Genomic DNA, 26773 nt, shown 5'->3' with positions numbered 1-26773 from the left:
ATCCATCCACCCAACATTTTTTCAGCAGCTACTATGCACTAGCCACTTAGTGATTTGGAAATCAGGGAGCCACAAAGGCAGCACAGAAATGTAGGATTTGTACAGAATATCAGTGTACATACCTTGCATGGAAGACACATTCACGGGTGACTGGCCCCTGGAATAACTTGTTTCTTGGATATGCAGTGCTAAGCACTCTCATGGACAACACTACAGTGAGTAGCCTTTGGCACTCCTTAGAAAGAATTGCACATAATTAATAATTGCATTTCTGGGAAACTTATTTTAAAAGATCAGAGGTGTGGTAAAGAGGTTACAAACACAGTTGCTTACCAAGAGTATGTCCAATGAATGGCTGCAGCCAGGTGGGGAGCACAGAAACTAGAGACGATGACACCATCTAGAGGTGGGTGCCGATCGGCTCTCTTGCTGATTGCAGCCATGTATAAATACAGGGCAGGTTTTGCTGACTCTTGTGATTTTTTTAGTACAAGTTGAACATTTGGATTTTTATGTCAGATCTCTTCATTTTAAATGCTTGTGTGGCTGAGCACAGTGGCTCATTCCTGTAATCCCAGGGAAGCCAGAGTGGGAGGATTGCTTGAGGCCAGGAGTTCAAAACCAGTCCAAGCAACATACCAAGACCCCCATCTCTACAAGTAAATTTAAAAATAAGCTGGGCATGGTGATGTGTACCTGTAGTCCCAGCAATTCAGGAGGCTGTGGTGAGAGGATCACTTGAGCCTGGGAGTTTGAGGTTACAGTAAGCTGTGATTGTACCATTGCACTCCAGCCTGGGTGACAGAGTGAGACCCTGTCTCTAAAAATATATACATACGCACGTACATATATACATAATGATGCAAGTTAGAAACAAAACAGAAACTCAAAACAGCCTTAAAAATAAGAATATCTACTCTTCAGATTCAGTCTATGGTAAATGTTTTTCTTCTGTGCTGTAGCACATTGATTCTCAGTTTGTGAGCCACAGACTTGTGCAGACTTATTGTAAGGGATTTTTAAATCCTGTGAGTAGTAAGCATAAACTGTAGATTGAAATAGTGGAAGTAAAATTATCTTTGATGCTCACAGGTGTGTATCTGGATTTTTCTGAGATTTCAGGCATGCCAAATACTGCTGACCACTGCTTTAATAGCCATACTAAAAAAAATGACAAAAGTCAATAAGGTATTAACTATATGGAATAGGAAGAGCCCGGACAGGTGTGCATTTCTCTTGCGCTCTCGCTCTCTCTCTCTCTCGCGCTCTCTCTCTCTTTCTCTCTCTTTAAATTTGAGGCGGACTCACGCTGTCACCCAGGCTGGAGTGCAGTGGCGCAGTCTTGACTCACCGCAACCTCTGCCTCCCAGGTTCAAGCAAGTCTCCTGCCTCAGCCTCCTGAGTAGCTGGGATTATAGGCGCCCGCCAGCATGTCCAGCTAATTTTTGTATTTTTGGTAGAGACAGGGTTTCACCATGTTGGCCAGGCTGGTCTTGAACTCCTGACCTCAGGTGATCTGCCCGCCTCTGCCTCCCAAAGTGCTGGGATTATAGGCATGAGTCACTGTGCCTGGCCTAGATGTGCGTTTCTCAACTTGGATATCATTCATTTGTTCTGTTAATATGTATGTACCCACTATGTTGTAACTTAAACTTTATAAATAATCTGAAAATGATGGAGGTAGGAAAATGTTCTGTTTTCAAAACTGCCACCTCATTTTTCCCCACCTTTCCCTTTTCCTTCTTTTCCATCTGTCTTTTCCTCGCTTCCCCTACCCTTCCCCCAGGAAAGATATTGAGACTAGTTTGATAACTACCTATAATGCAGTAGAAAAAAAGGGGTCAGAGAAAATGCAGGTCACAGTAGAAGGTTTTGATGGAGGATAGCCAGATGCACACCCAGATACGGGTATTTGCTGTGCAACTAGTAAAGGTGACTAACAAAATTGGCTTTAAGCTTCTTGATGGCCATACTAAGAAAATAATTAACATTCCTCTTTTTTTATCTGTAAGGAGAAACAATACTGGTTTCCCCAGTAGAACCAAATCTTTTCCTCTAACTTAATTATCATTTTAGCATAACTTTTTTCCTACATATTTTAAATGCTTATTTATTTTAGAAATTTCAGATAAAATGATAATTAGACACTGAGTTGTTAATCATTACAGTCCAGTCACCATGATTAATTTTTTTCTGGCCAATTTTTTGTTTTAGTCTGAGATCTATAAAAAACAAGCAGATGGGCCAGGTGCAGTGGCTCATGCCTGTAATCCCAGCACTTTGGGAGGCTGAGGCGGGTGGATCACCTGAGGTTAGGAGTTCATGACCAGCCTGGCCAACATGGTGAAACCCCATCTCTACTAAAAATGCAAAATTAGCTGGGCATGGTGGTGCACACCTGTAATCCCAGCTCCTCAGGAGGTTGAGGCAGGAGAATTGTTTGAACCCAGGAGGAAGAGGCTACAGCAAGCCAAGATCACGCTACTGCACTCCAACCTGGGCGACAGGGCGAGAGTCTCTCTCAAAACAACAACAATAACAACAACAACAAAAAACCAAGCAGGTGTACTTTAACGATAACATCATCACCAACCGTACAATCTAGTATCATACTGAGAAATGATTTTAAAACTGGCATTTTATACTTAACATATGCAAATTTTCTTATGTTATTAAATAACATCTATAATATCATTTATAAAGGCTGCATAGAACTGAGTTCATGATATTGATGGATGTACATAATTTTATTGATGGAGTCTTAGAAATGGAATCACTTGTGAAGACAATTTGTAAGGCTCTTGATAAAGGAGTGTTGAATTACTTTTCGGAAAGGTACATCTTTAATTACGTTGTCGTTGGCAGTGTATAAGAAAACCTTAAAACTTACACCCTCATTTGAAATTCTCAAAATAGCCTCTTTGTGAATGTTGTATAGATGACATTGAATAATATTCTAGACAGTGTTGACTTACCAGTCTCTGCTCTTTAGGTCCTTTCTCTAGTAAATGTTAAGTATTATTGTGGTACTTGCTGTGTTCATTGGGTGTGGGTAAGTGAAAGTGAGATCAGTATAATCAGCTGTAAGAAGGTAAAAGATTCGTCAGTAGATTCTTATATTCAGTCAAGCATTTATGAAACACCAAAAGTGTACCTAATGTGCCATTGATAAGATGTTAGCAGTTAAGTGACGTAGTCAGAAAAAAATTTGGATATTCTATTTATGCTAACAAATCTAAATATTGTAAGAATTTCAAGAAGCTATGTGATTCAAGCCTCTGACTCTAAACAGATGACAAAACATTCAACACAGATGGCTGGCTGGTTGGCTTTCTTGTTTTTTTTTTTTTTTTTTTTTTTTTTTTTTAATGTATGGGAATTAAGATTCTCTAACCTTTTTCAACCATGGCCTTGTGGTTGGTGGCTCAATATATTTTCAATGACTTAATTTTGTTGCACTGCAATAAAATTACTACTTAATTTTGTTCCCCTTCTAAGACAGTTCTAAAATTTAATCACCTTTTTGGTCAAGACCTTTTCATTTTTCTTTCTGGAATTTGAATTACTTTTGTGGGGGACAGGGATTTGCTCTATGTATTGTCTCAGGATGGCTTGGATCTAGTCTAAATGGTATTCCAGGAAACAGCATCTGAGAAATCAGAGTGAAATGAAACATAGTGTCACCATCGTGAAACTCTAAATACTTGCATAAGCGGGGAAAGAGACGGAGGGGAGGATGGGAAAATAGATGAGAGGGGTATATAGTGACCAGGTGGCAAAGAAAGGTCTTTGAATTTTATGCCGACGATTACCAAGAGCCATTGAAAAGTTTTAGCAAGGATGTTTGTAGATAATACATGCACATTTTCCTGTGGGCATAAAGTAAGGTGATTTAAAGAAAGTCTAAAGAAATAGATTTTTCCCCCTAGAATGAAAGGCTGTAAGATATGCTGTAGACTTTGCAGCAAGATATTATTTATCTGTTCTGGAAATGGGTGGGAATATTATGGCAGCATTTACAATGAGTGACTGAGGGTGGATGAATTCCTTGACACTGGGGGTATTAAACATCGAAATGGATTACCATAGTTAGAGGTGCTTCTTTCTAATATTCTTTAACTTAAATATATAAGTTAAATCTTATATATTTTTTTGTTTCTATGTTTTATGCAGTTAATTATGATTAGAGAAATCCTAATGTAAAGATACTAACTTGGGTCAGGCACTGTGGCTCACGCCTGTAATCCCAGCACTTTGGGAGGCTGAGGCGGGCGGATCACCTGAGGTCAGGAGTTTGAGACCAGCCTGGCCAACATGAGGAAACCTTGTCTCTACTAAAAATGCAAAAATTAGCTGGACGTGGTGGCGCATGCTTGTAGTCCCAGCTACTCTGGAGGCTGAGGCATGAGAATTGCTTGAACCCGGGAGACGGGAGGTTGCAGTGAGCTGAGATCACACCTCTGCACTCCAGCCTGGGCGACAGAGGGAGACTCTGTCTCAGAAAAAAAAAATGATGATAATTTGAATGTTTCACTAATCATTTTGTTGCAGAAATTCTTACTCAATGGATATATAAAGTATCATTTCTATAAATTGTTTAAAATACTTTAGGCCAGTGCTGCCTAAGTGGAATTTCTGGGCAATCTGTCTTCCACTGATGGAAGATTGTATAATATCAGTAAAACCTATGAGCATTTGAAATGTGGCTAATATGATTGAAGGATTCAATTTTTAATTTTACCTAATTTTAAAATTCAAAAACCACTCAACTTTTTCTTTTCGATGAGAATGCCAGTGAACTGTTACTTTAACCTTTCTTTTTAAATTTAGAAATGAATATTATTTTCTTTATTGTTCTTTAGTTCCTAAATGAATATTGTTTCCTTTTGCCCGTTGTTTCCTAAGCTCCAGCCTATTCCGTTTTTGTTTTTGTTTTTGTTTTCTTTTAAAAATTCTTTTACACTTTCTATCCTGACAGTATTATATTTTACAGGTAAAAGTTTATTTCCTTTACTATAACTCAAATTAGTAATTTAAACGAAACCACTCAGTTATTTGTCCTTGTATAAAGTTATTTTGAGCATTTTTTTTTTAAGGAGCTGCTTAATTTTCTGTCATTTTAAGGAGAAAAATACTCAGTTATCTGTCATATTACTTGCCAAATGTTATATATTCTTTTTAATGTTCTACTAACATAAAACAGTCTTCTTAAGGCAAAAGGAGTGTAGTTTCTTAAATGTTCAGTTTTAAAGGGAGAGATAAATTCATATAGATGAATTTCCAACTTTGTGTTGTCTGATAAAAGAGATAAAGGTCAATAAATTATAGTTTATGATGGTATTCAGCTCCCTCTTCCCCACTCAAGCCACGACACTGAATTTAACCTCAGTTTGTTCTTGCCATTCAGTCTAGCTAGAGCTTAAAAAAAAATACAAAACCGGCCGGACGCGGTGGCTTACACCTGTAATCCCAGCACTTTGGGAGGCCGAGGCGGGTGGATCATGAGGTCAGGAGATTGAGACCATCCTAGCTAGCATGGTGAAACCCCGTCTCTACTAAAAATATGAAAAAAATTAGCCGGGCGTGGTGGTGGGTGCCTGTGGTCCCAGCTACTCGGGAGGCTGAGGCAGGAGAATGGCATGAACCCGGGAGGCAGAGCTTGCAGTGAGCCGAGATTGCGCCACTGTACTCCAGCCTGGGCGACTGAGCAAGACTCTGTCTCAGGAAAAAAAAAAAAACAAACCCAAATTTGGATTCAAATTTCAATTCTTGTTCCCTTCACCAGACACACTCCCATGTGGTGATTACTAATGATTATTAAAATACTCTTTGGGCTCAGGATGCAAAAAGGACATCTTTTTCCTGGGACCAGGACAGTCTTTAGCCTGTAGGAGAAGCCTCTGTTTAATGCAGAGCTGTGGAAAGTTTACAATTAAGTGATGGTAGGTGTTGTTATATTCATTTACTGAAAAGGAAGTCTTGTGGGATTAAGTTTAGAGGAACGAATTTTTGTTGTTGTTCAGCCCTGTATTTTTCACGAAAAATGCTTGTGGCTGGGTATAGTGGCTCACGCCAGTAATCCCAGCACTTTGGGAGGCCGAGGCAGGAGCGTAGCTTGACCCCAGGAGTTCAAGACCAGCCTGGGCAACATAGCGAGACCCTGTCTCTAAAAAAAGGAAAAGATAAAAAGTTTGCCTCCTTTCTTACTGGGTATTCATCAGTTATAATGTGACAGTCTGTGTTTGAATAAATGAAAGACTTCTCTAGAGGAACCCGTGGCTGCCTATGATACAAGAAATACCAGGTCTTCTAGGTGTGACTTTTCCCTCAGTTTAGGACTGTCAGTTTTTTGGGGGGTCTTTTTATTGAAGGAAAATGTGTATTGATGCATTTATTGCTGTGGCGTTGTCCTGTTATAGTTACTGCATTTCAACACAGATGCAAGTATTTATTTCAAAGTACACAAGTGAAGAAAATGTGTTTGGGTGTAATGAGTTCTGCAGTGTCCATTTCATCCTCATGTCATTCTTCCACTGCCATGTACCCCTGAGTACCTTCTGTTGCTGTTACTGCCCTAATATCAGCCATGTTCCTAGAGGCAGCTTAGGTTCTGCTTGGCAGTACCTCTAGCTCCTGAAGAAAAACAAAGTTATTATCCCTTGCCTCCCCAGAGGTGCTAGAAAAGATTGAACAACTGGTGAAAAAAATGGAGCTGATTATCTTAGTAGTAAAGTGGTTCATCTACCTGTTTAATGGAATTACAGGTTTTATGGGGACCACCAAAGGTTTTCTGATTCTTTGAATGAGATATTCATGATGAATTTGTAGAAGAGCTTTTAGATCAGTGCAAATCAAGCATTTTCCAAAAAATATTCTTCCAATTTAAATGTTTTTAAAGTAGATCTACTGAAATTAACTTTTTCTAAGAACAGGGCTCCATTTAGTTCCTTGGTGGGATTTAGTACATTTTGTGTTTTCGAACTTAAAAATTCCTATTAGGAGTCAATGGCATAATATTTTGCATGCATGTAAGGGAAAACCTGTATATCTCCAAATGTGAAATTATAGTGACTGATAACATACCTCTGTAAATCCAACACAGCTGACTTTGCTCCAGTGATGCAACACATCAGGTTTTTTTTTTTCTTTTTCTTGCATTCTTTGCATGTAAGGGTATGTGGTACAAAATAGGTTTTTTTTTCTTTTTTTTCTTTTTTTTTTAGACAGAGTTTTGCCCTCGTTGCCCAGGCTCGAGTGCAATGGCACCATCTGGGCTCACTGCAACTTCCGCCTCCTGGGTTCAAGTGATTCTCCTGCCTCAGCCTCCTGAGTAACTGGGATTACAGGTGCCCGCCACTATGTCTGGCTAATTTTTTTTTGTATTTTTAGTAGAGTCAGGGTTTCACCATGTTGGCCAGGCTGGTCTCGACTCCTGTCCTTAGGTGATCCACCTGCTTCGGACTCCCATAGTGCTGGTATTACAGGCGTGAGCCACTGTGCCTGGCCAAAGTAGCCACTACGTTTTAACACTAGAATAACACTTAGCTCAATGAAATGGTCATGCTTTGAGAGGCACATGGGCAACAAGAGTTCATATGAGAAAAAGATTTACATATCATATGTCATCCTCATTCTAGGTCATATGCATAAGAATAGATTATTAGGAGGAATCACCATATTTGAGAATTACTTTTTTTTTTGACTTTAGTATAGTTGAGGTTTTGAAAGTTAAAAGTTCATTTATGAGTGATGCAACGTTTTAATATTTTTTATTTGCTATTCAAAAGCATTTAACTATTATTGCTTGATTTTTGACCACGCATATATAGGATGATTAATGGAATGAAAAAGCATGATAGCAAGAAAAGAACATGGAAGTCTGGGTCATCTGACACCCTTGTTTTATACATTAGATAGAAAAACTAATGCCCAAAATGGTGAATTGATACAACTAAGATTCTAGATGGGATTCTTATAAACTGATAACTTCCAGCATTTGAAATTTAGGCATTTAGAGTCTGGAAACTTAGTACCAAGGAATTTGACCAGTTTTTTTTTCTGTTCTTTAAGAAAACCAAGAATGATTATTTTAAATTATACTGGTACTGTTCTTTTAGCTGTGTCCTAGCCAGGGAAGAAATAACTTAAATGCCTTTCATTTTACAGAGCATTTTCCTGTTCACTATTTAATTCTTTAAAAAATACTTGTTGATAAGTAATGTAGATGGCTTTATTCTCACTTTGTAGATTAAAAAAATAAGTTTATGACTTAAGAATGTCACATACCATTTAATATTAGAGATGCTCTCAAAGCTATGTTTTGCAGCTCCAAACCCCTAAGCCTCAGAGTATGATATCTGAACAACAACAAAGATGTCCATTGTTTGTATGTGCAAAGTGGCTCACATCAAGCTGCAGATGTGTGGACCAGGATGTGCTCTTCATGTCTTTTCTCCAGTCACTTCCATTTATATGCCTTAAGAAGGCTGAGAGACGAGGTGTGATGTCCTTGGTCATCAAATAGAACAAATGTAACTAGCACACGTGGACAGAATTGACAGTTTTGTTATTTTCCACCCTCTTCTAGACCAGCTTGGTTTAATCTTTGAATATTCAGTTTCAAATCTTTTTTGTTTGTTTGTTTGTTTTTTGTTAAGAGGCGGGGTCTTGCTCTGTCACCAGGCTGGAGTATAGTGGTATGATCATAGCTCACTGCAGCCTCAACCCGGGAGCTCAAATGATTTTCCCACGTCAGCCTCCCAGGTAGCTGAGACTATAGGTGCACACCACCATGCCTGACTTTTTTTTTTTTTTTTAAATTTTTCATAAGGATGGGATCTCGTTGTGTTTCTCAGTCTGCTCTCAGACTCCTGAACTTAAACAGTCTTGTTTCCTCAGCCTCCTAAAGTATTGGAATTAAGTACTTGTGCCACCACGCCTAGCCCAGTTCTTTTCTATCTGAAGAGAACTGTGTGATTTCTTAGGCAAGGGTGCTGGGGTTTAAATATAAATGTGACTCTGACTTTTTAGGACTATAAAATTTGCTTCCTTTAAGTAGTAGCAACCTTTTCAGGAGATGATTTAAAAGATTGTTAAGGCCAACTAGGCACGGTGGCTCACGCCTGTAATCCCAGCAATTTGGGAGGCCGAGGCAGGTAGATCACCTGAGGTCGGGAGTTCGAGACCATCCTGACCAACATGGATAAACCCCATTTCTACTAAAAATACAGAATTACCTGGGTGTGGTGGCGCATGCCTGTAATCCCAGCTACTTGGGAGGCTGAGGCAGGAGATTCGCTTGAACCCGGGAGGTGAAGGTTGCAGTGATCCGAGATCGCACCATTGCACTCTAGCCTGGGCAATAGGAGTGAAACTCCATCTCAAAAAAAAAAAAAAAAAATATTTTAAGGCCAAGCATGACGGTTCATGCCTATAATCCCAGTAAAAAAAAAAAAAAAAAAAAAGATTTTAAGGCCAAGCATGACGGTTCGTGCCTATAATCCCAGTACTTTGGGAGTCACAAGGCAAGAGGATCACTTAAGCTCAGGAGTTCAAAACCAGCCGAGCAACATAGTGAGATACCATCTCTATAAAAATAAAGTTTTTTTTAAAAAAGGTGGTTAATACAGTCAAATAAAATACCAAGAATTAAACTTCTTCTTTTTAATGACACATTTTGTTAGGTACCATTTAATTGTCATATTTTGTTCAGTTAATAGTTAAAAACTTTGAACAATTAAATTAGAAACCAAGAAAAGGTATAACTTCTGTGCGTCTGTGTGTGTGTGTGTGTGTGTGTGTGTGTTTGTTTTTTGGTATGTATGACACTCCGGTGTTACTTGTAGTTGTGTAGGCATTATTGGCACTTTGATCATCAGTGATGTACTTAAAGGACATCATCATTTACTCACTTTCTCTTCCCCTCTTCCTCATCCTTCATTAATGACCTCACCTTCACTGGGTGCTCAGCCTTCTTTAAGCACGCTTTCAGTTAGTCCTCATAACAATATTATTAATCATGTCTATTTTACAGACGAAAAACTGAGGCTGTGAGATAACTTACCCAAAGCCACAGAACCGATCATTTTTTAAATTGTGTCTTTTACAACACAGAGTTTATGAGGACTTAGTATATAGAGAAAAATGGTTAATAGCTGGAGAATAGACCTTGGAGATGATAAATATAAGAAAGTTTGTCATTATGCAGCCTTGTGCAGTTGTTAAAAAGCCCATGGAAGCATGGTTTGGATTTCTAGTTCACATGGTACTGCAAGTACCAGGATCCTCAGGTATTCTCTACAGAAGACTGAATTTGAATGCCCTTAGGAGGCACAGGCCCACTCCAGTAGAACTCGGACCCAACATTTACTGTCTGAATCTTAGTGCTTCACACTCACCTGCCTGGTTCGTGGAAGAATTTGAGCTATGAACTGTTCACAAAAAAGGGAAAAGCTTCCTTTATTGGGATATGTCACTTACGTGGAATCCTTTTCTCTCTGACAGTTCAGGGAAAGTGATAGATTGCTGTCACTAACTGCTGGCAACTTACTGAAATTGTTAAAATTTATAGTTGATTGTCTTCAGTATTTCAATACTTTGGTATTTGGCACTGAAAATACATATATATGGTTTAATAGAAAAGGTTTCTGTCTTTGATTAGTGAAGAAGTAGATAGAAGTTGAACCAAAAGCAGTACCTCTCAGTTTCTTTGTTGTTTTTTTCTAAATGTTGGCCCTTCCTCAGTGTCACTGTTGTAGGTCTGTTGCTCTTCTCATCTGCATTCTCTCTGAAGATGATCGCATCTGTTTCCATGGTGTTAAGACCATTTGTGGGCTGGTGACTACCACATTTGTATCTGTAGCTCTGTATTCTGAGCCACAGATGTATATGTCCAGCTGTCTACTTTACATCACTACCCAAATGTCTGTTGACATCTCAAATATAACTGGCCCTAAAACAAACTCATTATCTTGTCTAAAATTTCCTGATTGTACTGAAAGATCATATGGCCTGTGCTTCATTCAGTTTTCTTTCTTGTAAAATGTGGTTGCAGGGTGAGGGGGAGGGAATAAATACTGCTTTTGGTTTATGGCTGTCCTTAAGGGCTCTAGGATCGGTGACAGAAATTACCCTGTGTGTAACTTTCTGTGTATGTGTTTAAATGAACAACATAAATATCTTTGAAAGAAAGTAGAAGGCAACAAGAAATTTTATGAGGTCTATGTAAGAATAGAATTAAGTTCCCTAATCTTACCCTAACAAATAGTAAGAATTTTTGCCGATGTATGTTTGTAACCTTCCAGCTTTTCTTTTTGCAGCAGCTGCTGGAGCCATTATCTTCTCTCTGCCAGGCTTCCTACTCATGCTACTTCTTAATTGCCAGGGTCTACAACAGTGGGGCCCACAGGCTTTATCCTGCCTCGCGGTGACCTGGGGATGACCCTTCTGTCTCTAAAATTTTGTCACTCTGCTTTTTAATTTTTAAAAGTGTCGCCAGCTGGGTGCGATGATGTGTGCCTGTAGTTGTGGCTACTCTGGCAGCTGAGGTGGGAGGATCACTTGAGCCCAGGAGTTCAAGGCCATAGTGCACTAAGATTGTGCCTGTGAATAACCACTGCACTCTAGCCTGGGCAACAGAGAGACCTTGTCTCTTGAGGGGGAAAAAAGTGTTTTCTAAACGCAGAAGCCCGAGTTACTCTATCTCCTCATTTTCCAGCATAGTCTACATCTAGTTGGTCACCAGATCCTACCGGTTTCTTTGCAGAAGTTCTCTTCAAATGCTTCTGTCAGGACTCACTTTACTGCTTTCATTCCGTCATTCCTCAAATGTTGTTCAGTTTTTTTCCTGACTGCCAGTAGCCTCTCTTCCTGTTCCTCCGCCCTTTGCATCATCCCCAGAAATATATTCCTAAAAGAGACTCATTAATGTAGCTTAAGACAGGTCGCTCACAGTCTGGTGGTCTTCTTTATCTAAAGTCCTCACTGATCCTGCCATTTCTGGCTCTTTTACCCTTCTTATCTTCATAATGTGTACTTCCCTCTGCCTGGACCTCACTGAGAAGATGCCACGTCCCCTGCACGCTGCCCTTACCACCACAATGCAGAGGATCTTGCTGCCTCCTAGAGCACCATCTAGACCTCTGTACTGAGACTCAGTGGTTTTTACTCCAGTAGCTCGAGAGACAAGGAGTTTTAACTGTCTCATGTTCACGTTCCTGGTGCCTAGCACATTCTTTGGTCTACAGAGTAGATACAAATTTTATTTGAATACAGATTTTTATTTCTTTCCCAAATGGTTAGGAAATACTAAGAAAAAAAGGTGTGTGTGTGTGTGTGTGTGTGTGTGTGTATGTGTATATATGTGTGTATATATATATATTTTTTATTTTATTTAATTTTTTTTCCCCTGTCAAGCTGTTCTTTATTTCAGGGAGAGGGCAGGGAAGGGGGCTCCGTCTTTCTTGGCAGCGGCTTTCCTCATGGCAGCCAGGACGTTCCTCAGCTCCTCCCGCTTCCTCTTGGTGCGGATGTGCGCCCCCACCCTTTTCTTGATGAACTTGAGGGCCCATTTGTCCTTGGAGACCTTCAGTAGCTCCTTGGCGTGCTGCTCGTACGGGGCGAAGCCACATAACTCCTGGATCATGCCCCGCACAAACTTGGTGTGTTTGGTCAGACGCCCGTGGCGGAGGCTGTGCCTGGGCTTGCTTACGTTCCTGGTCATCTTTTGGCCCTTATTGAGGCCCATGGCCACAGGGTAGCGCAGAGCCAGGGCTGCTGTTCTCCAACGGTGGCCTTGGCGGAAGGGCTGGGACTGGCGCCCTGTGGAACTCTGGGATTTTTTTTTTTTCCCCCCAGACGGAGTCTCGTTCTGTCGCCCAGGCTGGAGTGCGGTGGCGCGAACTTAGCTCACTGCAAGCTCCGCCTCCTGGCTTCGAGCGGTTTTTCTGCCTCAGCCTCCCGAGGAGTTGGGATTGCAGGCGCGCGCCTGGTACCATGCGCAGCCAATTTTTGTGTTTCTGGTAGACACAGGGTTTCACCATGTTGGCCAGGCTGGTCTTGAATTCCTGACATCAGATGATCCACCGGCCTCGGCCTCCCAAAGTGTTGGGATTACAGGCGTGAGCCACCACGCCCGGCCCTGTATTTTTTATTAGGAAATATTGGACAGTATCTTCTTGTTTTATTGCCTTCTGAACAGCCTTGCAAATGTTTCTTTTTATAGCTGTTTTATCCCAACTTCTCTGTGTTCTCATGGACTCAGTGGGGTCTCCAACTACCGTGGTGGTTTTGGTTGGCCTGGAAAAGCCTCCTGACCAGCGGTTGGGACTTGGGCCCACTACCCCTGCCAGCTCTTCAGCCCTCACGGGTCTTCTTTATGGCAGCTCTTTCCTTCTAGGAGTTCCCACTCAATGTTTGAAGTACCCCCAAGTTCTGAACCTTGGAGGCACACTCATCTCATTAATGGCAGAGTTGGGACTTATGCTTAGTTACCTTGGCTGTTTCTCTTCCGTTTTATTGATGGCAGCAGCCAGAATTCTTGGCAGAGGTCTCTGGATTGGACTGGTAAGTTTTGTTCGTACCATTTCTCACATGTAAATTTAGATAATCTGCTGAGCTGCAGGTACTTATTGTGTTATGGTTTTGAGATAATAACATCTTTGTGACTGAAATTAAACTTTTTTTTGTCTTGCTGCAAATTCAGTCTATTATAATTCTCAACTGTCTTCGCAGCCCTAAATTTACCATTCGTTAAGATTGCTTGGCATGTGATTTTTTTTTTTTTTTTTTTGAGTTGGAGTCTCTCTCTGTCACCCAGACTGGAGTGCAATGGTGCAGTCTTGGCTCAGTACAACCTCTGCCTCCTGGGTTCAAGGCATGCACTACCATGCCCAGCTAATTTGTGTATTTTTAGTAGAGACGGGGTTTCACCATGTTGGCCAGGCTAGTCTTGCACTCCTGACCTCAGGTGATCTGTCTGCATTGGCCTCCCAGAGTGCTGGGATTACAAATGACTTTAGGATTTTAATTTTAATCTTGCCACCTTTGATCCTATCCCAGGCTCCTCAACTGTGAAGTGTCATCATCTGGATTTAGAGAATTAAGATTAGAATGTAGGCTGGGTGCATTGGCTCACATGGAAATAATCTCTGCACTTTGGGAGGCTGATGGGGAAGGATTGCTTGAAGCCAGGAGTTTAAGACCAGCCTGGGGAACATAGGGATTCCCCATATCTACCCAGATTAAAAAAAAAGGAAAAGTAGGTGGGCATGGTAGTGGGCCTGGAGTCCCAGCTACTCTGGAGGCTGAGGTGAGAGGATCACCTGAGCCCAGGAGTTGGAGTCTACAGTGAGTTAGGATGGTGCCAGTGCACCCCAGCCTGAGTGACAGAGCAAGACCATGTCTCTAAAAAGGAAGAAGAATAATAAAAAAAGATTAGAATGTTAAGATATCCAGGCTTTTTGAGCCTTACCTTCTACCAGAATTAATAAAATACAGAAGTAGATTTATATTTGAAATGCTGCTTCTGTGATAAGCTTTAGGCTTTTGTAGCTTTCCATTCCTCATGTTCAGTTGATAGCTGCAGTCAAGCCAGAGGTCATTCTAAGGATTGGAGAGCTGGCTTGCCTCAAGACTCAGTGGTGAGCATGGTTCAGTGGCTCTTTTGGATCAATCTGGGCCCTCTCTTGAATGTAGATGAGGTAAAAACAGGTGATTCATTTCAGGTTGGCAAGAATAAACTCTAGATTGTTTTTGTCGCTTGTTTCAGATTAGACGTGTGCATGCACACCTGCCTCTGAGTAGGTCCTTGTGTATATTGCAGAACCTAATAATGACCACTTGCTTTACTTACTGTCGAGTTTTATCTGCTCTTGCCTGTACATTTCCAGCTGCTGCTTTTTTTTTTTTTTTTTTTTTTTTTTTTTTTTTTTTTTTTTTTTGAGATGGAGCCTCGCCCTTTCGCCAGACTGGAGTGCAGTGGGGTGATCTTGGCTCACTGCAACCTCTGCCTCGCGAGTTCAAGTGATTCTCCTGCCTCAGCCTCCTGAGTAGCTGGGAATACAGGCGTGCACCATCACCTCCGGGTAACTTTTGTGTTTTTAGTAGAGATGGGTTTCACCATGTTGGCCAGGCTGGCCTCAAACTCTTGACCTCAAGCATTCCACCTGCCTCAGCCTCCCAAAGTGCTGGGATTACTGGTGTGAGTCACTGCACCCTGCCAAATTTTCAGCTTCTTTCTCACAAGCAAGCAAAGGAAGAGGGGATGTAGGTTAGATTAACTTTGAGCTCTAAGGTTGAAGGGTCATTTGCTATCATACTCATTTTATAGGTGAAGTCACAGACTTAGAAATGTTGCCTGCCGTCAACCAGCTGATAATGACATAAGATCAAAATAACAATGGGAATATTTAAACTTTTACTTTAAATATAATTGAATTTGACCTGGTCCTTGGGCTTGTTGGAGTAAGATTATCAGGTAGAATATGACAAACTGTAAAAGTGGCCCCAATGACCTTTTCTTGGTGGGAAGATTTCCTCTTACTTTTCTTCAGCATTTATGGTCGTCTATAGGGGTGGTAGGGGGAGTAGCTGATAGTAATACCAATCCATGAGAAGATGTCTGGTGATTTTGCTGGGAGAGGTGATGTGGAGTGTGTGAAGGGAGAAAGATGAGAGTTGCAGTGTTAATGAAATATCACGTCTGACTCGATCTTCCTGCACAGAATCATGGTTTACTGTAAAGGAAGAGATGGTCATGTGATGATAGATTTGTAGATTGTTAGAGCTGAAAGCAGCAAAATATATTGGAAAGAATATATGGACTTTGGAGCCAGGGACCAGAAGCTAAATTCTGGCAAGTTGCCTAACCTCATTGTGCTAGTTTTCCTAATTTTTATAATGAAGATGATAATGCTCACCTCACACAGAGTTGTGAGGATTTAAGGGGACAGCGCATATAAAGTAGATACTGAAGAGGGGTGGATGGTATGAGGGACAACTTGATTTAGAGGAATGATCACATGCTTTGGAGTCAGGCAGGATTTTCATATCAACTTGGTCACTAATGTTTACCTAGGGCAAATAGGTAACCTTCTCCGGAGTCCATTTTCTCTATAATGCATACACATTTTGAGCTTTAACTGAAATAATGTACATAACTGTTTAGCACAAGATACCTATTCAATAAGTGGTCTAGGAGCTGGCAGATGCTTTAAAGAAGGAACATCTAAATTTAGCTTTACAGTCCTGTTATATACCTCAATATGTCACCATCTAATTTTGGCATCAAAATTAGAGTTCCTTAGAAACAAAATTTTAAAAGTTTGCATCCTTTTCTTACCATGCAGCCCCTTTTAAAGCTAATTTATTTTACTTTCTGACACCATTTCTGTGCTTTCACTTAAGAGTTCTTACATCTTTTTGCTTTCAGTCTCTTCCTTTCAATTTCGTAAAAATGATACTGGAACATTCTTTAAAAAGCAGGCAAACGAAGTCAGAATAATAACAATAAAACATTGCAGACTGTGAACTGGCATGGTACCGACAAAGATTACTTTAATTAATCACCTTAAGCACTTTGGTAAATATTTGGTAGATAGTTATTTCAGTATATACTGGACAAATATTTTATTTGTGGAAATTGAAGGCCCGTAATAAATTGAATATATTTAGTATGTAACATAACAGAAAAAAATTGATGGTAAAAGTTGCCATTTCGAAGTGCAATTCTTTCTCATCATGTGTAAATTTTCCCATTTTTAGAGTCTAGTGAGGTTCAAAGTTTGGTGTCACTTCTCCTTGTACTTTCTGAAACTGCAATTTATGGTTAGGCTTTAAAATTAAAAACATTTTTTTCCTTTTTCTTCTCCTCCTCCACTGCCCCCTAATTTCTGTCCAGGAAGGGTTTATATGTAGAAAACATAATAAATCACGTGATTTCTGTACCTTTTCTACATTCTTAGGACTCAGTTTAAAGAATTGTTTTAATGTATGTTCATTCCATACTTCCTCCACATAGAACGATTATTTCACCATTGCTCCATTAAAGGATAAAAATAAATTTTATTTTTGACCATGCTATGGTTTGAATATGTTCCCCTAAAATTCATATATTGAATTCCTAACCCCCAATGTGATGGTATTAGGAGGTGGGGCTTTTGGGAGAGACAATTAGATCACCAATGCATAGCTCTCATGAGTGGGATGAATACCCTTATAAAGAGGACTGAGAAAGGCCCCTTGCCCCTTGCACCATGAGGACACAGCTAGAAGGCCCCACTGGTGAGCTAGGAAACCAGCCCTCACCAGAATCACATTGATCTTGGACTTCCAGCCACCAGAACTGTGAGAAATAAATTTCTGTTGTTTATAAGTCACTCTATGGTATTATGTTATAGCAACCTAAACAGATTAATACCTTTTATATTGTGCCCAGTGTATTTGATCCAGAGGTTATTCTGCTGTAAATAGAATTTGATCAGTGGAGATAGGGAATTTCCGCAGGATTCATCTTCAAAATAGAGTATTTTGAGAAAAGAAGTAAGAAAATAGCCTGTAGGTAAGTAGTTACTGAGAAAGGCAGGAAGCCAAATCTGACACTGCTGTGAAGATCCTAGTTTAAAAGGATCAATGTTAAGCTCAGAGAATTGGCTTTCTTATTCTTATCAACCATGTATCACTGTATTTGAATCTAGGCTTGGATTTTCAATACTTTAGTGGGGTTTCTGTTGTTGCTTTATATTGTGGAGTATTATTTTTAAATCAGACTCCATCTAAACAGATTTTGTTAATTATGGCTTCATTTTTTGTTCTCATCCCAGAACATCTTGTCAGCTCCTAGGAGTACGTTTGAAACAATATATTTTGATGTTCAGGCTGTTTCCCTGCTTCCAGTATTTGTAAGGGCTCTGACCCACTTACAGGAGGAGAAAACAAAGATGTATTATTTTGATTGAGAAGGACTAGATGTAACTGCCTCAGTGATACCTTGATAATTTAGGAAAAACGTCCTTTGTTCTCTCTATTTGAGTGACCTATGCAAAGATAAATTGTAATGAAATTTTTTTCTGACTTAATAGGAAGGAAGGAACGCTATCTATAGTCTGTGCTTTCTGATGTTAAATTGTAGCTTCTGTTTGAGAAGTTTTTCATAAAAATTTTAGGTTGCTTATAACATAGAAAGGTTTATCTTTTTGTTGCCCTTTTTAACAACTGATTAAATTGTGCTTTATAGGAAGAATGTATAATTTATACCTTCTGATAAATGGGACTATTTCTAAAGTAGGATTTCCTAATCAGGAGGCTGGACTGTTCAGATATGTAGGGCAGTTGTACACTCTGGTTTGCCAGGGATGGCTGTGATTTCTGTGTGTTTTCTTGGCTTGCTTATTAGGAGAAGTGGAATGAAGCCCCTTCATTCTTAGAAGTGTATTGGATGATAACTTTACCTGGCTGCCCCGGCTTAATGACTACGTAGACCTCAAGTTTGCTTACTGCCTTCGTGCTTTGTTCTCTTGTCAAGATGTTCATTTTGGAAGAAAGCTTAGAAGGGTGTGCTCCAGAATGGTCGTGGTTATTTCAGTCTAGGTGGTGGGGTTATAAATGATGTTACTTTCTTCATTGTGCTCATTTCTAATTTCCTACTGAATGTAATGATTTTGTTACTAAAGTCAAAACACAGAACAACAAATTAACAGAAATTACTTAATTTTAACAAAAATCAAATCATGACTGTGTAATGGTGAAGCTTGTCATTCAGGCTTCTGGATTCCAATAATACAAACTGACTGGCTATTTTATTTCTAGTTACAGTGATTGAAGTAGGTTGTGTAATGAAAGAGTAGGCAATGGGAGAGGCAGCAGCTGTGGGCACACCACTGGATAAGCCTCTGGACCATGGTGCTAGATGTGTCTTGCCACTGAATCTGAGTCCTTCCAGTGAATTTCCCCTGTAGTTTTGCTGCTTGTGACCTCGAGACTTTTTCGGAGAGTCACCACCAGTGGGCGTGTTAACAAACTTGAGCCTAGGCCATGGGCCTTTGCCTTGGCTGCCTGGGAGTAAGGACAGGCAGTACCTCCTGAGTCTCCTGGAGTGGGAAGCAGTGCTTTATGCTGACTCCTGTCCAAACTTTTCTCGGCAACTTTTCTCACCCAAGGGTTGATGATGATGATGATGATGATGATGATGATGATGGTTTTGTTACCTTGACTATTGATCAGTTAGGACTTTGAGGCAAGTATCACCTTTCAGGGTCCATCTGCCTTGAAGTGAAAAATGATTAATTTTGCAGCTACTTGTTTATCCAAATGATGCTGCTTTGCTGTTGTTTACCCTGCATGATTCAGCCTTTACTTAGAAGCTTTTTGTCATTTGTCTGGTTGGGGGAGTATGGAATAGTTATTTTGACAGGGGAGCTGATTTAGATATATGCCTTGCCTTTAACTCTAGGTTATTTTGCTCATGAGTTGTGTCAAACTTAATAATACTGTAGCTTTTTTAGTGCTATAATTGTCAGACTCTACTGCTGCTTTTATTGCCTGTTTATAAACATTTAAATGTTTTCCCCTAAATCAGTCTTAAGACTTAAATGTTTATAATGCACCTGTAACCAAACAGGAAAAATAGAAATATCTTGAGTTAATTGCCCTGGATGGTGCTTTCTTACATTCTTCATGTTTGGCTTGCAGCTTTACCACAGCACTCGGATGTCTCATGTCTGGTTGTAGACCCTATCCCCATTCAGTCTTTGTGATAACTCTGCTTATCTGTGAAGGTATTCAAGTTTTAAAGTATGTATCATGGTCACAACAAAAGCTTTGTGGCCTCTTCTAAGTTTATTTTTTCATTTTTCTAGTTAGAAGTTGAATTTGAGATTTAAGTAGTATTTAGAGTTCCTTTTAGAGATGAAAACTCTCTGGGCCCCAGAAGAATGATCAGTTTAGACTGTTCGCTCCTCCGAGCTTTGAGTTGTTCTAGTGAGGAAGATTTGTTTGATGGACAAGAATATTTGCACATTCTTCTCCTAGGAATTAGAACATGTCATTGAGCCAAGTAAAGGTGTAATGTGCTTTTCAGAATGTACTGAGAAGATTGCATAATTTAGTGAATCTTTTATTAGTAGACTTGCAGTGGGGAGTAGAAATATGCAGGATGTTATGACAAATAATAATGGTTAGATTTTCTATTCTCATTTTTCCTTTAATTTTTCAAATTAAAAAATCATCTGGCAGCCTACAGAAATGGTATTTAGAACATCACACCTTTCCAGACAGGGTTTGGTCAGAAGCTAAGTTTGTGGGCTTTTGAGAGGTGTTGCATTTGCTGCTGCTACAGTGTCTTGGGTTTCTAGTCATCTGTCAGGAAGCTGGTTATGTATGGCTTTCTGGCCTCTGGCCACTCTCCAGGCCCAGTGCCCATCTTTACACAAGCTTGACTTCCTAGTATCACCAACTATAATTTAAATCCTTAAGCTAATGTCTATTGCTCTGGAGATGTTATGTCATATTCTGCATCTCTCAGCACTGTATGAAACAGTGTTCCCAAACTAGTCTTTTGATTCTATCTCTATATTTGTGGAGGTGGTTCATTGTGTCTTTTCAATTATTTAGTTTTTTAATGAAAATCTTGAGGCACTTTTTCTTGATTACTTAAATTTGGCATTTCACACCCATTTCACACTCTTGTCTTTGCTTCTTTTGTTGGTTAGGGTATACTGGTGTGCTCTTGTCTTCTCTCTGGCAAGTGAACTACAGGTCGTTGTTATAAGTAGTATCATTGAGGAGAATGGTGTTTGTTTTATGTGTCAAAAATTGCTGAATTTCTCATCTTGGACCTGTCATTAACTAGGTGTGTTATCTCCTGTATTGTCCTGGAATCTATTTCCTCATCCGTAAAATGGGAATAGAACCTGTTTTCCCCCTTCACAGTACCATTATATCAGAAGCGATAATACTGTATGTCAGTGAATCTGCTGCCTGTAAATGATAATTTGCGCCATTATTTTATGCACCACCAAGAAAGAAAAATCCCTGCTAATTAAACTATGATACACTGTTGATGGGAAGATGCACTCTGTTATCAGAAATTGTGAATGTGAAAAAATACATATTAGAATAAATGAAATATGTTATGTGAAAACACTACTGTCCATAATGTTGTCAGTGATATTTTAAAAACCACAAATCCTATAATGTCATTTCCCTGTCTTAAACTCCTGAAAAATAAAATTAACCCTTCATATGATGAACAATGTCTAGCATAATCTAGGTCAGAATGTGGCATCTGCAACACCCGAGTACTTGTTAGGAATGCATCTTTTCAGACCCTACTCCATTCCTATGGAATCAGAAACGCAGGGATGGAACCCAGAAACTGTACTGTAACAAGGTCTTGAGGAGACTCTGACATATACCTAAGTTTGAGAACCACAGATCTAAGTCAGATCTATTTCAAGTTTCTTTTCTTTTTGCTCTTCCTCTAATGTACCTATAGGTGTTAGTATAGAAGTGCTGCTAGAATATAAATGAATTCCCTTCTCTGCAAGAAATTATCCCCCGGACAATAGCGCTGTGCAACATCTCTCATATTAGAGGGAACTATCTCAATGCCTTTATTTTGAATAACCAATAATTCTTTGTGATGACATAAATGGAAATGGTTTCAATCTTTGTTAGTTTTAGGTAATTTCACTAGTAGAGTTCACTAGTAGAAATAGTTTTTTTAAAAGACATTTTAACACCTGTTATTTTTTTCTCACAGTTTCAAATGTTGAATGTTTCTCATGCCTTTTATAGATCATATAAAAAAGCAAAACAATAAGTGATTGTGATATATAGAGGATATATTTGTATGTGTATAAAACCAAATGGAAAAGCTGACATGAACGAGAATGAGTAGTTATGTTTGACCTGGGGAACACTTCCTTTGGCAATACCACACATATTTAAAATGCACGCGCGCGCGCGCACACACACACACACACACACACACAGAATCTCAGACAACATAGAAGGGAAAATGCTGCATTATAGAAAACTGACTTTAGACTAAAGAAATGGCTTTACTAATGAGTACAATGATGATAAAGGTGCATGTGATAAAGCATTTGAAGTAAATTTGCTTTGTGACAATGGGAAAAACAGTTTTTCCAAATATTCTATAACATGAATTTAAATACGTACGTGCTTGAATTAAACATTAAATATTATAAGCAAACATTTGACTATTCCTACAAGTTTGCAAAATTTTGGTGGGAGCAATTGCCAAATAATATTTGTAGTTTCCAGAAAATTACATTACCCTGTCTGCCTCAAATGGTCTGCCACATGGGTATCTAATCTTTTGGCTTCCCTGGGCCACATTGGAAGAAGAAGAATTGGCTTCGGCCGCACATAAAATACACTAACACTAATGATAGCTGATGAGCTTTAAAAATTGCAAAAATTACTCATGTTTTAGGAAAGTTTGTGAATTTGTGTTGGGCCTCATTCAAAGCTGTCTTGGGCTGCATGCGGCCTGGTGGACAGGCTTGGTCTAACAACTCTTTCTTCTTGTGGAATTTGTGTGTTCTTTGAAACTCTGTTTCCATCATCTCTATGTCTATGATGCCCTCTTTTCTTACCCAACCTGAACCTTTTTTTTTCCCTGCCTCATACAGCATGTGGTGAATCTTGTATCAGCACACCTATCTTCGTTGCTTTGGTGCTTTTCTGCTTGCTGATTTTCTTCTTCTAATGTGTAAGTTATTTTAAGGCTGCCTCTCCAATGCGCAATACATAGCTAAGTGGTTAAGAGCATGGGCTTTGTAGACAGTCTCTGCTTGAAGGATGATTTAGTTACTATTTAGTTTTATACCATTGGGTAAGTTACTTAATCTTTCTCAGTCTCTGGAAATTGATAATAGTTTGTTTGCTGCATTATTTTACGGGTTAAAGTGGCGCATAGTAAGCATCAGTATAGCCTGTTATTAAATTATGTCTTCACGGTATTTAGCACATTGTAGGGATCCAGGAAGTATTTCTTAAATGAGGTAGTAGAAGTTTCTCTTTCTCTAACCGTCTGTGGGTAGATTGAAAGTCAATAGCAATCCATTGATGAAATATTAGTATACATTTCAAAAATTGTATTTACTAATTAATATATTTGCATTGTTTTAAACAGTATTTAATTCTGTCCCTTTGTTTAAAACAAACACCCACGATCTCATCTTCCAGTGGCAACTACTAGTATAAATATTTGCAGTCTTTTTCTTATCTACTTTTTCTTTTTACATAACTGAAATTACAAAAATAATCAGTCTCATTTACCTTATTATATCTGGTGTAGCAAAAGTGTTCTTAATGTGAATCTGTTTAAAACAGGGGCCTAAATTTTGTATAAGTCATAAAAAATTTAATTGGACCTTATTTTAATAACAACAGACACTAATTATTTAAATGGAATTAATTTTATTTTAATATTTAACAAAATTTATCACTTTTGCATCTGTTGAGTTAATTTATAGAATGAACAAAGAATTGACCCAAATAATTGTTTCTCTTGTAATAGTTGCCCAAAAAATGTGATTTTTTTTTTAACTTCTTTTTTTATTTTTATTTTCCTTTTTTTTTTTTTTGAGATGGAGTCTTGCCTTTTTGCCCATGTTGCTGGAGTGCATTGGCTCACTGCAACCTCTGACTCCCAAGTTCAAGCAATTCTCCTGCTTCAGTCTCCCAAGTAGTTGGGATTACAGGTGCGCACCACCACGCTTGGCTAATTTTTTTTCTTTGTATTTTTAGTAGAGACGGGGTTTCACTATGTTGGCCAGGCTGGTTTGAACTCCTGACCTAAAGTGATCCACTGGCTTTAGCCTACCAAAGTGCTGGGGATTACAGGTGTGAGCCACTGCACCCAGCCCATATTTTATTTTTACAGGAATTATAAAGAGGGCCTTATTTTGTAAAAGTAGTTGAGATCTTCACCTCTTTTCCAGCAATCTCTTCTTATTCTCTCATATGCAAGTTTTCCATTAAAGAACCTGTCAGTCCATTTCTTTGTTGTCTTGTCTTCTACAGTTGTTAGTTGGTCTGTTAGGTTCTTACTTGCCAGTACCCTTGGCTGTTACTAAGGTCACAAGGCTTTTATTACTACCATGAAGTCTTGCATATTTTGTAAGGTTTTCAGGTTTATTGAATTGTATCTGCATTCTCTTGTCAACTGCTTAGTTTCAGATGCAATTAGGTGTGTTCAGGGTTGCGTGACTATAGACAGCTGCTCAGTTTCTGTCAAAGAGTATTAATTGACCTGTGCTTTCATTAAACTCCCTCCCTCCCTCCGTTTCTCGTATCGCATTTCTCATTTCGTTTCTTTCCCTCCCTCTCTCCCTTTGCCCAGACTGGAGTGCAGTGGTGTTATCTCAGCTCACTGAAACCTCCGCCTCCTAGGTTCAGTGATCAGGTGATTCTCCTGCCTCAACCTCCTGAATAGCTGGGATTACAGGCACCTGCCACCACACCTGGCTAATTTTTGTATTTTTAGTAGAGATGAGGTTTCACCACGTTGGCCAGGATGATCTCGATGTCTTGACCTCGTGATCTGCCTGCCTCAGCTTCCCGAAGTGTTGGGATTACAGGCGTGAGCCACTGTACCTGGCCAGTTCTTTTTTTTTTTTTTTTTTTTTTAAATTGTTGTTTTTTTAATGGGGAGAGGTATTTGAAAAGGGTCTGATTTTATTAATGGTTATTTCGTATGTGAATATTTCTGTTACTGGTTTTTTTTTTTTTTTTTTCCGTTTTGCAGCCTTTTCACTTTAGAGACTTAGATTACAAGTGTTTGAATAATGACAGTCTCCTAAGTACGAATTTTTATTGCCGTTTTTGTTTTACTTTTGTACTGAAAAACTCTTTGCAAACTTGATCTTTTTTTTTTTTTTTTTTTGAGACAGAGTTTCACTCTTGCTGCCCAGGCTGGAGTGCAATGGTGCTGTGAGCCACTGCACCCAGCCTGCAAACTTGATCTTAAAAATAAATTTTAGTCTGGGTGCGGTGGCTCATGCCTTGAACTCTTTAAGCAATGGGATTATATAGGCAAGAGGATTGCTTAAACCCAGGAGTTCGAAACCAGCCTAGGCAACATAGCAAGACCCCATCTCTACAAAATTTCCTAGGTATGGTGGCAAGTGCCTATGGTTCCAGCTACTCAAAAGGCTGAGGTGGGAGGATTGCTAGAGCCCTGTAGTTCAAGGTTACAGTGAGTTACGATCACAACACTGCACTCCAGACTGGGTGACAGAATGAGACCCTGTTACCAAAAGAGTAAACCGATGACCTGCAGAGTCGGAGAAAGTATTTGCAAACGAGGTATCTGACAAAAGTTTAGTATCCAGCATCTATAAAGAACTTGAACAGATTTGTAAGAGCAAAACAGTAACCTTAAAAAGTGGGCAAAGGGCATAGGCACTTCTCAAAAGAAGACATACATGGGGCCAATAAGCATATGAAAAAAAGTTCAATATCTCAGATCATTAGAGAAATGTAAATCAAAACCACAGTGAGGTATTATCTCACATCAGTTATAATGGCTATGGTTAAAAAGTCAAAAAATAACAGATGCTGGCGAGATTGCAGAGAAAAGGGAACACTTACACACTGTTGGTGGGAGCATGAATTTGTTCAACCAGTGTGGAAAGCAGTATGGTGATTTCTCAAAGAGCTAAGAACAGAACTACTATTCAACTCAGCAATCTATTACTGGATATATACCTAGAGGAATATAAGTAATTCTACCATGAAGACACATGCATGTGAATGTTCATTGCAGCACTGTTCACAATAGCAAAGACATGGAATCAATTTAAATGCCCATCAGTGACCAATTGGATAAAGAAAATGCATCAGTGTACAGCCATAAAAAAGAAGAGATCATGTATTTTGTGGGAACATGGATAGACCTGGAGGCTATTACCCTCAGCAAAAGAATGCAGGAGCAGAAAACCAGATACCACATGTTCTCATTTATAAGGGGTAGCTAAGTGATAAGAACTCATCAAATCAACACAAAGAAGGAAACAACAGACACTGGGGTCTACTTGATGAGGGAGGGTGAAAATAGGCAGAGGAGCAGAAGAAGTAACTATGCTTACTACCTGGGTGATGAAATAATCTGTACAACAAACCTTTGTGACACAAGCTTACCTGTATACAACAAACATGCACATGTACCCCTGAACCTAAAAGTTAAAATAAGAAACACATTTTGTTTGTAATAAATTCAAGATTATTTCTTTTATATTATCAACAATATGTTGGCTGCCATAAACGATGATTTTTGATAATAGTTGTATACTTTTTTAAAAGTGGAAAATGGTTTATTTTCTAGAAATAAATTCCTAAGATAGAATCATATGATATGACAGAAATCACATAAATTCCTAAGACAAGAATCACAAGATTTTCATGCATATTTCCCAGTTATTTTAATAGTTGACGTTTGTCAACATGTGAGTGTCCATTTCAGCATTCCTTTATCTGTGTATATGACTATTTTTAAAAACTGGGACAAATGTGAAAGGTGAAGCAAGGGCACCTCATTGGTATACATGTCCTTTATAGGAAAAGAAATCTGGTCTCTGGGTAAATCTTTTTAGCTTCCTGTCTTTCTTCCTTCATCATGCTTAAGTGTCCTGGAGTAATTTTCGTAAAGCACATGGATGGTTTTGCCATCTTCCTATTTCTCATCTACTGCTTGCTTACTTTTCTGCCGATGTGAGAGCCTGGTGGTTATGGTCTCCAGTGTTGG

At 39.2% G+C, this 26773-nt stretch overlaps 1 protein-coding gene and 1 pseudogene across 11 annotated transcripts in view; one reads left to right on the top strand and one right to left on the bottom strand.

Moving 5' to 3' along the window:
- The window catches only part of SRPK2 (SRSF protein kinase 2), a 303416-nt gene that overhangs the window by 152681 nt on the left and 123962 nt on the right, over positions 1 to 26773 (top strand). The gene's annotated exons all lie outside the window — the stretch shown is intronic.
- LOC112620553 lies at positions 12422 to 13583 on the bottom strand (annotated as a pseudogene).

The sequence above is a fragment of the Theropithecus gelada genome, chromosome 3 (assembly GCF_003255815.1).
Source record: "Theropithecus gelada isolate Dixy chromosome 3, Tgel_1.0, whole genome shotgun sequence".
Lineage (NCBI taxonomy): Eukaryota > Metazoa > Chordata > Mammalia > Primates > Cercopithecidae > Theropithecus > Theropithecus gelada.
Note: the sequence above shows the minus strand (reverse complement) of the source record. Positions and strands in the feature narration are given on the sequence as shown.